Genomic DNA, 11,740 nt, shown 5'->3' on the forward strand with positions numbered 1-11,740 from the left:
AGTTGTTCCTACTCTCCTGTTCGATCTCCTGTTGAGTTCGTAGGTGTTCAGAATGGTTTGATCCCTATTCAGCTGAATTCCTGAGACCAGATGAAATCTAGGTCTCCTACTCCTCCGCCATCTTGCTCCGCCCTCTGGAGCCTGCCATCTTTATTTCTCAAGAGGCTAATCCATCATTTAGGCTTGATCTGGGCCCTGACCAGAGTGGGCAGTTGACCTGAGGCCATTGAGATCTGTTTCTCAGGACGTCACAGATGGACATAAGCAATTCTGGTTGAGGGCAGACTCCTGCCTGGGGTTGGCCATGTGGACTGAGCATCAGATGGCCACGCTACAAAACTTCAGACTGGGGTCATTCTTCCAATCGACTCAGGCCCACACCCCTCCTTCTGAGTCAGCTCACCTCACAGAAGTGCTGTAGGGCCCAACTGCACTGATTTAATAAGCAGAGACTCTGAGTGTGAGATCCAGACCATACCGGCCTGTCACCACAGATCGCCTTGTTCCAACTTCAAAAATCTAGATTTAGGAAACCACAATGACCCCTGACACACAAGCATTTCCACCCTATTTGAGGGTGACAGAGGGAAGACAGATTTGCTGGGGGTGAGTTTGGATTATGTTGGGGAGGGCAGGTAGGAAGAAGTCCAGAAATCATCCCTTCATAGATTAGATAGATAGATAGATAGATAGATAGATAGATAGATAGATAGATAAATTTATGTTTATATTTATTGATTTCATCTTTGTTTTCTTGGGAGTAAAGTGCTCACTGGGTCGGTTTGGAGTGGGGTCAGATCAGGAGGCAGCGGTCTGTTCTGGGAGATCTGTGGTCTCCATTTCGTAATACCCCTTTTCATTAGAAAAGGTCTTCCCCTTCAAGATCTCTGTGATTTGCTGTAGTTGCTTGGCAACATAAAGTACTTGGGGAGCTTTAGTGATAGGTGAGGGAGCAGGTGGGAGTGGGGGTGGGGCTGGAGTTGGCGCCGGGGGTTTGGGTCGAGGTCGAGGTCGAGATGCAGGGGGGCTGGGAGGAGGTCGAGGAGGGTGTTGGAAGTACCAAGGAGGGCGAGCAGAAGGGCGGGCAGAGGGTTGTCAGGCCGGGATTTCTTGAAAAGTCTGATGGGGAGGGGTGGGCGATTGAGCCATGTGCAAGGCATTAGAACCAATCTTGGAAGCAGTCCAGTTCAGGTAGGGCCAGTTGGCCATGTAGACTCCAGGACACTTAGTTCAGGCACAGTCTACCCCCAGCTTGTCACTCCCATGACCACATAGGTGTTTGCCACGTTGTCTCTGCACATGAGAGGCCCGCCGCTGTCCCCCTGCCCAGAAGGTCACAGAAGGCACTCTCTGTCTGAGCCACTTTTCCCCTGCCCAGAAGGGCCATAGGCTCTGGAAGGACAGTTTCTTCAGTCCCATGGCTTCTTGCTGCCATGAACACAAGTGGTGGTGGTAAACTTTGAGTTGGTATCAACAGCTTCAGGTGGATGTGAGAAGGGGATGGATTGTCACGGGTCTCCTTGCAGTGAGGAGGGAAGATAAGCCACCCATGTGTCCATGTGTGAGGCTTTATGCATGCATGGGCATGTGTGTACAAGTGGATTGGAAGGTTTTGTATTCTGGTGAGGAGAGGTAAGCCTTCTCTTCCAGGGTGGTGTTCGGGTGTTATGATCTCTGTGTCACGGTGGGATAAAGCTCTCTGTGTGGTGACTGGTTCTTTGTAGGGGCCCCAGGTATCACCTCCCATCCTCACTGCTACAAGATGGGACCAGGGAAAGGGTCACTGAAGCAGGGCGCTGGAGTGAGTGGAGTTCAGGGATTCACAAAAGATGTGTTGACAGGGAAAGGGGCGCCCGAAGGAAAGTTACCTGGCAGGTGTCGATCTTGCCTTCAGGGTGCCCTGCACACCCATTGGTTGGACAAATGCACCCATTGTACCACTCTGTGGAGTTACAAATTCGAGTTCGATGAGGTTCCCACGGGCCTCCTGCAGTGTAGGTGCGATCCTGTAGGCTACAGCCAGGTGGCTTGGTGGTCAGCAATCACAGAAGACATGTTTTGGGAAAGACCTGCCTCCTCCCTCCACGGAACCCCCATCGACTTGAAATGCTCTACTTCAACCTAAAATCCATGAAAGTCAATGCCCCTGGCTTCTCCTCAGACACTTGTGAAGCATGCGGAGTGTTGGAGGCATATGCAGGTGAAGAGGAGGTGCAGTGCATGGAGGATGAGCAGATGTGGCTGCAGGAATGTGTGTTGATGCCAGATGATTATTCACAGCTACAGCCAGGATGTGTCACCTCATTTACACCCCACAGTCACCCCCTCTGTTAAGCGCTGTTACTCATCTTGCCTCGAATCAAGAGCTTGGAGCACCACTTGCCCAAACACGCTGGTAGGGATGTGGTGTGGCTTGGATTCGGACCAAGGTTTTCCTCTCTACACTCAAATCCAGGACACACATTTCATTTCCCCACAGTACGGCTCTAAGTCCCCTTCATTGCTTTTCATCTGCTGTTAACACCTTAGCTCAGTTCTGGACAGGATCTGCTGGAGATGGTCAGATGAGTCCCTCCCCGCATGCCTCCCATCCGTTTTGAAGTTACAGAGAAGGAGCAGCTACAGGATAGCCTCCACCCACACAGATCTGTCAGGGGCATGGGTGGTTGGAATAACCGGAAGGTAGGTCAGAACATCCTGTACAGCCCCAGAGGCTCCATCATGATCTTTGGGTTAAGAAAGGCCCAGCCCAGGCTATGATTCCATCAGCCAACCTCACACCTGGCTATAGGGGCAGCTATCCCCTCTTCATCAAGTGGCCTCCCCCCACCACGGCCGCACCCACAGCCCAGCCACAGCCTGGTGGGTGGGTCTGAAATCGCCTGCATCCGGGTGGAGAGGTGGCGGATCACACTTGGAACATGGCAGTGGAGGCCAAGTGGGAAGCCAGAACCAAGTGGAGGAAAGTGGATGGAGCTAGGCACACAGCATTCAGACTGTGTGTTTGTGTGGCTTGGACTGTGTCTCCAGGCCCTTTAGGTCAACTTTGCATACCACCTAAGCAGGGTTAGTTTTGTACTTGCACTGTCCCCAAGGCAGGGGTGACATGGAAATGACCACCACAACAGGCCTGGTCGCTTATGGTGACCTTTTAGATCTATGGAAGAGCCAGATGACCTGGAAGAGAACAGGGTTTTCTCAATCCCAACACCTTGGCTTTAAATGCTGAAAAGTCCACAAGAACTTGAAATTCAATAGAAAGGAGGACTACCCCAGAAGCATATGGGCTCAAGGAGGAGGTAGAAAAAGGAAGGTCTGCAAGAATGTCACAGAAATTTGGAGGCTGGGGATTTCTTTAAGACTTGGTCTTACCAGTGGGGGATGGATTCACCAGAAGACGGTAGAAATCCCACTAAGTTGAGGAGGATTCTAGAACAAAAGAGGCCTTGTGTGATGTCCAGGGTGTAGCTGGGAGCCTATAATCCTTTTGAGAGATAGGACAGCAAAGGTGGTGGTAGGGTTGGGAGTGTAGATGGGAACGCTGAGATCAGCCCCCCAGGGACTCCAAGAACCCTGGGACACTGCGCACCTGTTTGCGTGGGTGGGCAGAGCAGGGTAGGCCGGGGGTGGGACAAGAAGAATGCTCTAGAGGCCTCAGCAGAGCTATGGACATCAATAGCCAGATAGAGGTTGATACCCCAGGTCGGGGAGGGAAGGGCCAGCAAAGGCCAGTGAAAACGGGTGTGCCCGGGAGGAGAAGCAACCCAATCAGAGAAGGAGGGCAGCCCTGAGCGAGGGAAGAAGAGTTACAGGAAGCATACTGAAACTACCAGGGTTTTGTCACCAGAATAGGCTGAGTTTTGAACCCCAAATGACTGAAGTGCCTTGAATTAGGAGCCCTCAGTTTTCCATTATCAAGGGACAGAAGAGCTTTCAGTCTCTCTTCTCATTCCCAATGTGACTGGGTAAAAAGTCCATGTGGTCAGCTATGGAAAGCTGAAATGCCTAACCTACTCATCAAACCGTTGCTGCCCTGGCCCCAGGCATGCTAGCCTGCCAAGAACCCTGTCCCCTCTCTGCAGAGAAATCGTAGTCACTTGGGTGGGGAGGGTGGATTCTCGCATTGTGACCAGCAAGGGTGGTGAGCAGAGGTTCACTGAGGTCTAGAGGGCTGGGCTCTGGGGTCTCAGAGCTCAGAGAGCACGTGACATGGCCCTTCCACTGACAGTTGGGGAAATGGATGTGCAGAGAGGAGAGGAGTTGGCCCGCAACCACAAAACCCCATCTCGAGCTCTTCTCCAAGTGCCATTTCAGGGGACAATCCCCCATTTCCAGAAGGTAGCAACTGGGGTTCCAGGCCCCAGATAGAGCCACAGCCGATACCCCATTCCAAAAAATGCCCAGGTTCTCCTGGTGCTGCATGCACCCTTCCACCCAGCGACCACACAAGCCATCAGTGGTGAGGTTGTGGACAGGGGACTCGGCTGCCAGTTTCTCCCACTCTAAAAGGGGACAGTGTCCCGGAATCTGGTGGACATCACCACTAGGCACCACATATGGCCCCTGCACTTCAGAGACCACTGAGGGAATGACCAGCAGTGCCCCTACCACTGTGAGAACCCCTCCCATACTCATCTTTCTCTTTCAAGAATCCCCAGGCAGCCACCCAGCAGTCCTGGGGAACTCCAGGTTGGCCTGCCCTAAATTGGGGCAGGCGGCCCGTTCCGATGAATTGCCCACAGGGAACGGGAGGGGTGATCTTCATGAGAGCGATGTCATTGTGCTATAAACTGGGGATGTATTTCTCATGAATGATGATTTTCTCGACATCTCTCTCCTGTTGAGGTGGCTTCGCTGGCTTATCGTTCCCATACATAGTTTCCCTTGCTCCAAAAATCAGTCTCCAGTCATATACTTTTCTGTGGGCACAGAGGCAAGCCAGGTCATCCTCAGAAAGGACGGGCTCGACAGAAACCTCTGGTGACCATGATCCTCAGAGCCCTCCCTCAGCAAGTTCCTGGGCCCACCCACTCATGGCCTGGTTGCCACATGGCCCAGAGCCCCAGGGAGACTGTGCACAGGGAGCCCTGGAGAATGTCTCTTTCTGGGAAGAGCCTTTCTGAAGACCTCCCTCCACGCGCTCCCACACAGACTTTTTGGAGACGAAGCAGTGGGCAGCAGTAAGCAGCCAATGGGAGTTCAGCAAGGTGCCTCCGTACGCATGGTACCTTCAGTTATTGTGGGACATGAATACCTGGAGGCTGACCATCCAGGGCCAGGCCCTGATGGTTGCATCCTGCCCTCCGACGATACGGCCACTTCCCGGTGGGTTCTGCCTGAACTGTAACCCACAGGGGGCACTGAGGAGAGACCAGGGGCACAGTTCAAACCAAGAAGAGGCACAGCCTGTCCTCGCACCTGCACGATGGGGGAATCAGGGCTAGGGGGCTGGGCAAAGGGGGCAACCGGGAACGTGGAGGGTCCGAGGGGGAGCTGCTGAGGAGAGGCGCTGTCAGGGCGGTAGGGAAGCAGGAAGCTGCAGGCTTCAGGAACTGGTTTTGAGGAGTATGGGTTCTGGGGTCTTGTGGGTGTAGCCCCAAGGCAAAAAAGAAGTCGCCATAGGAAGCAGGACCGATGATAAGGGCCCTAGAAATATGGGAGATCCCGAGGCAGGGGGGAGGCTAGAGGAGGTGAGAGAGAGGTGTAATGGCTTGAGGTCTTTAGAGCCAATTTTGGGCAGGAGACTCAGAGAACAGCCACAGGGGTCTTGGGGCTGCAGTGTGGGTTTGGATGGTGGCAGGAGGAGGGAGAGTAGCCAAGGCAGGTCCAATGATCCCAGGTGTGGGAAGCAGTGGGGCTCCAGGGGTGGAAGTTCTGGGAACTGGGGCGAGGCCACAAGATTTTGGGGGTACCTTGGGGGCTGTCAGAGTCTAGGTGGAGGCGGGACCCTAGAAGAAAGCCATGACAATACCCTGGGGTCTTTGGGGTCAGCCACAGTTGGGGCACCTCAGTATCTGTGGGAAGAAAGGGGTTTCTAAAAATTGGGACTTGATGTGCAAGAGGCAGTGAGGTCAGTCTCTAGGTGAGGGAAGGACCCCAGCGTCTGTGCTACGGGAGGCATAGGAGCCCAGGGGTCAGCCCTGGGGTCTCTCGGCTGATGAAGCTGGGAGCAAGGATGGTCAGAGTTGGGGATGTGGGTCACACCCGTGAGACCCAGGGCACTACTAAGGCCCAAGCTTGGCCTCCTTCCTAGCCCTGGACAGAGGGAGTCTGGGTGGGGCTTGCTATTCAAAAGACACTCTTTCCACCCCCCGGAGGTGTCCCTGACACTTATTCACACGTGGCGTTATCTTTGGCAACCACAGACACTGCCAAGGCCAGCAGAACGGCAGTTGGAAGCATCTCTATCATACTCCTGTCCCAGCCTGGCCTGGAAGCCCAGTGACCTCACACAGCTCTGTGGCCTCCTGACCAATCAGCATGGCTACATCCCCCCTCCCCCCACCCCAATAGTCAGGCCAGGCAGGAGCCCTTTAGCTTAACCGGTCCAGGCTGAAACAAGATGCCAGCTTTCTGTACAGGCTCCTCTGCACCCCTCGGGTGATGGGGGCTCATGTGCAGCCCCCTCCCTCTGTCCCAAGGCCAGGATCTGCATTCCCAGTTACCCTTCAAAGATTCCGTATCATCTGAGGATCCAGTTTTGTGCAGTGTCAGGGTCTGCCCCTCATGCAAGCTGCAACCACAGTTCCTGTTCCAAATCATGGGCTGAGGGGCAGTCTGTCCCTCTGTGTCAAGATGATGTAGCATGTCAATGGTCACAGGGTGTCGGGCTCACCAGATTAATCGATCCTTAACCCTGTGTAGGGCAAATTGTCTTTCCCTCTTCCAAGTACATACTATCAGCACACTTTTCAAAGAGCCACTTTGAATTTCTCTAATTTACGACTACAAAGCCCACTTTTCTATTCACTGCTGAGTATCACAGGGTCTGGTGTTTCCTACCTGAGTGTCTCCAGGGCTCCTCTCTGGGACCTACATGCAGGAAGATGTGTCTCCTATACCTGAGGGTCAGGTGTTCTCACCACAATCACCTGAATATCCTGAGGTTTCAATTTTTCTGATTGTCAGGAGACGGCATCTCACCAACGGGAGGATGACAAATGCTCACCTCACATACCTGCATGTTAAGAAGTTTTACCTTCCTGTAGGAGTGCAAGGAGGTCACACCACCTGCATGAAGGGCAGTGTTCCCTCCTCTCCCTGAGTGTAAGTTCTCCACCAGATAATCTGAGCATCAAGAGGTTGTCCCTTGCCTGCCTGCGTGTCAGGACACCTCATAGCTTCTTCCTGAGTTTTATCAGTTTTCAGATTGTCAAATGAGCTTCATTCTCCTACTAACTTTCTAACTGAGTGTCACACTTTCTCAGCTCACATAACTTTCAGGAGGTCACATGCCCTTCAACTGAATATCCAGTAGGTCTTATATATCTTTACCTGAGTATCAGGAGCCATCATCTCCTAACCCTAACCCTAACCCTAACCCTAAACCCTAACACTAACCCTAACCGTAAACCTCACCCGACCCTCACCCTAAACCTAACACCTCACCCTCACCCTCACCCTCGCCTTAACCCTAATCCAGGGCTGATCAGCAGAGAATCTGGAAGGCCAGCCCTCCAGAGCCCCTGCTAGCCCAGCCAGAGACTCCCTGAGCCCAGAGCTAGCCCTCCCCTGCCTGCCCAGCCAAGCACTGGCCCCTGACCTTCATGATGGCCTGTTCTTGACCCTGAAGGTGAGCTGGCCGACTAGGAGGGGAGTCCAGCTGGTGGGACAGGCTGTAGATACAAGACAGAGTGACACCATGTGAGCTAGCAGGGGCCACACTCTAGTCTCCCTCACGGAGCCTGCTCGGGAGCAGGAGTCTGGGTGCCCTAGTGGCCGGCACACAGCAGGGTCTGTGCTGACCAGGCAGCCATGGTCCCCAGGGAGAGTCCACTCTGCCCTCTCCCCACTCCTGCCTGGCCTCACCTCTCCTCACTGTGGGGCTGCAGGACCAGGAAACAGGCCCTATTGGGCTGGCTCAGCTCCAGCTTGTAAAGGTTTCCCAGCCCCTGGAGCAGCAGGATTTCCTGGGGCCAGAGGGAGGACTGGCTGTGGACAAGGACTGCGCTGGGGAGGATGCAGGGCCTTGTAGAGGGTGAAGGATGGGGCAGGCGCCGAGTCCTGGGGCCACTGCTCATGTCTACTAAGGGCTGAAATCCCTGAATGCCCACGTGATTCCTCATTATAGTAACGGCCCCCTGTACATGGGAATCCTGCTGGTGGGCCCCTCCACACCAGCTTCCTTCCTGCCCCTCTGAATCCAGCCAGGGCTGCAGCCAGGGACAGGCTGGACATCGTCCCAGGTCCTGCCAGGAAGAGAAGGCAAAAGGAGGAGAGGAGAAGTGGAAGGGGCAGACTGATCTTCTCCCTGTCCTGAGTCAGCCTCCACTGGTGCCTCCAGGTCCTCCGGCCCAGCCCTGCACTTAGCTGGGCCCTGAGAGGGAGTTTGCATTCCTGCAGACTGGAATGCATTCCAGCTCAGTGGGGGATATTGAATGACCTGTGCGTCCCCAGATATCGTACCCACCTGACCTTGCACAGGCCGTGGTTGTAGAGCCCGGTGGACTTTGGGGCCACAGAGCAGTTGGCGGTGGTGAGGGAACAGGGGGACCCTTTAGGTGCACAGCCATGGGTCTCGTGTACATCCGCCGCAGGGCTGGGTCACTGTACAGGTGCTCTGTGCAGGTCTCCTTTGCACACCTGGCCATGACACACCTGGCTGGCCCTCTCGGTAGGGAGGCCTGTGTGCCTGGTGCACCTGTCCCCCACCTTCCCCAGGGAAGCAGACACGTTCAAGCGTTTCCATGTCCAACCCTCAGGGACAGTTGGGAACATGGGTCAAGAGAGGCAGGCCCAAGACAAAGGAGGGGAGCAGAGCCCAAGGAGCAAGGCTGCTCTCCAGTCCTAGGTCAGCCTGAACCCTCCCATGAGGTTCGCTTTGTGGGTGAGAGCCCCTCAGATCCTCGGGGATAGCTACCCACCCCGCCCCATGTGGGGACATGACCTTGGCATCCCAATGCACATAGAGGCATGCGCACCTGCACACCCACCCACACGCACCACTCTGACTGCCAAGCTGGGGGTCAGAAGGGGAGGACACCCAGGGAGTGACATGGAGGACAACAGGAAAGAAGAAATAGGTTGGAGACAGCTGGGCCATAGGGCAGGGCATCAGGACTCCTGGCAAGGACCCAGATCCAGAGCATGGGGAGGGGAGAGAAGCCAGGCTGATGCTCAGGGGTCCCCAAGGGGCCCAGGGGTTTGCCAGGGAACTGGGGGAAGACAGGGTCTGGGTTCCGGTGTCCACCACCACCCTGGGCACTTGGGAGTAGGAAGAGATACCCACCCCCAAGTCCAGTGGGGCTACAGCCCAAAAGGCCTCAGCTTACTCTTCTGTCACTTGGGCTGCAGAGATGCAGTGTCCCAAGGGTCCCACAGGCTTGTAGAAGAGCCTGTTGGCCTTGGATCTCCATCCCTGACCCACTGTGCTCCCAGTGCTGGGGAAATGCTTTCTACCCCCTCGAGGTCCTTCTCAGCAGAGGACAGACTTGGGGCTTGGGGGGCTGATGACCGGGGTACGCAGAACGTGGCAGAGCACAGGGCCACCAGTCTGGGGACCAAGGTCAGGGCCCTCCTTGTGGCAGCCTCAGGGTCCCCATGTGGAAGAGGATCCAGAATCACTGCTCTGGTCAGGGTGAGGAGGCCTTAGGAAGGAATGGAGCACCTGGACCGGAGATGGAAACGTGGACAAGGGAGGGTTCTGAGGTTTCTCACATCGCCCATGGAACCCACAGATCCTGCTCCTGTGAGAGACACAGACACAGAGACAGAGAAGGAGACAGAGAATGAACACAGGAGGGAGGGAACCAGGAGAAGTCATAGACTTTCTTCCACCAGCTTGAAATGACATCCTGGCATTTTGTGCCATTCCAATCCTGAGAGCGCCGTCACACAGGCCATCCACCCTGGAGGGGAGGGGATTCCACAGGGATGTGTGACCAGGACCCAGGGGTGCCAGGGGCCACTGTGGGGACTGCCCAGCACACGGGCACAGACGAGGCCCTGGGACCTGAGCCTAACCCTAATGGGAGCCTCTGGAAGTCTGTGTTGTGAGAGGACAAGGTCAGAATCAGTTCATTACTACCTTCCCACGGGGGCTGGGACACAAGCAGGAGGGGGGTGGCTTTGCCTGGACCCCAGAGCAGACGCAAGCCCCTCTGAGCTGTGTTCTATGCCAAGTCCAGCTCCTGGCTCATCCTTGCTTTGCAAGTATGCACCAGCCTCCTGTGAAGGCAGGTATGGAACATGTGTAGAGGTCCTAACCCCAATGGTGTAACTAGAAGTAGAAGCCAGAATACTCCAATGTGCACATGGGGAGCCTGGGGAGGCCCTGAGAGTCACAGGGTCTGTCCAGGGTCACAGATCTGGGCACGCACAGGAAACAGGTGTGAACCCAGATCTGTGCCCTCACAGCAGAGACACCAGCTGCACCCAGGCCTCCCGGGGGCTGTGGGTGGGCTGTGTGGGTGTCACTGTGTGGATGGGGCATGGGGGGAGGATGAGCATTGAGCAGCCGGTGGAGGGGGGCACTCTGGGGGCTCTTGTGTGAGGAAGTTGTAAGGGTTCCCCAGGCAGTGGTGACCTCACTTCCCTGACAACAGAGCCCAACAGAATTTGGAACCGTGATAACCAGGGACCCACATTCCACAGACAGCCCCCTGCCCAGCTCATTTCATTGGAGATCTTCAAACCAAGATGTTCGCATGTTGCCTGCCGAGGTCTGGAGGCCACAGGTGGAAAAAAGCGCGCCCTGCAGATGCTGTCCCCCGCTGGGGATTTAATGTCAGGGCTCCCCACAGCCTCTGGCCATTTGGCCGGAAGGACAGAGGTGACAGCAGGAGGCCCAGAGCCGGTCACCCAGCCCCACTCCCTCTGATGACCTGTGTAGCCCCAGGTGCCCTCCCTGTGTGTGTGTGTGTGTGTGTGTGTGTATGTGTGTGTGTGTGTGTGTGTGTGTGTGTGTGTGTGTGTGTGTGTGTGTTGGGTGCACGTGTGTGGATGGGGGTGTGCGTCTGTGTGTGTATGTGTGTATAAAGAGGGGTCATGGAGGGTGGGGCCACCCCGAGCAGGAGCAGGCTGATGAGGGGTCAGATACCCAGTGGGCAGGTCATGTTCAAGGTCAAGCCTGGCTGTGTGGGATGGGGTGTGCGGTCGCTGCGCGTTCTGCCCGAGGTTTATCCTGATAGACATGCGGGGGGATGGGTCACTGCATCCCGGATGCAGGGCTGTGCACGCACAGCTTTGTGTCTGATCTGGGTGCAGCAGGGGACTGGGCAGGAGGACAGTGCGGATGGCCGGGCAGGGCTGTGATGCCTCGGGGACGGATACCGGTCCCTGTCTTTGCAGAAGGCCAAGGAGTACATGGAGAAGAGGCTGGTGGACATGCCCTCCATCTCCTCAACAGAGGGGGTGACCCCACAGGGGTTCCCAGAAGCAGGTGCTGGGGATTGTAGGGGAAGACCTCCTACACCACCCAGACCACTGTCCCAGGTGGTTGTCCACCGGACAGTGGTCCATCAGCCGGAACCCACGGAGGCCGAGGCCGAGGGTAAGAAGGCTGGGGCTTGGTGTTCATGGT

At 55.6% G+C, this 11,740-nt stretch overlaps 1 pseudogene; it reads right to left on the reverse strand.

Annotated features, from left to right (window-relative positions):
• Window positions 1-798: 798 nt before the first annotated feature.
• LOC148162913 (acrosin-like) lies at window positions 799-6,411 on the reverse strand (annotated as a pseudogene).
• Between the last annotated feature and the right edge of the window lie 5,329 nt (window positions 6,412-11,740).

Source organism: Eumetopias jubatus, unplaced genomic scaffold (genome assembly GCF_037043125.1).
Source record: "Eumetopias jubatus isolate StellerSeaLion01/CBP00866 unplaced genomic scaffold, mEumJub1_p1.0 scaffold_12, whole genome shotgun sequence".
In the NCBI taxonomy this organism is placed as follows: Eukaryota; Metazoa; Chordata; class Mammalia; order Carnivora; family Otariidae; genus Eumetopias; species Eumetopias jubatus.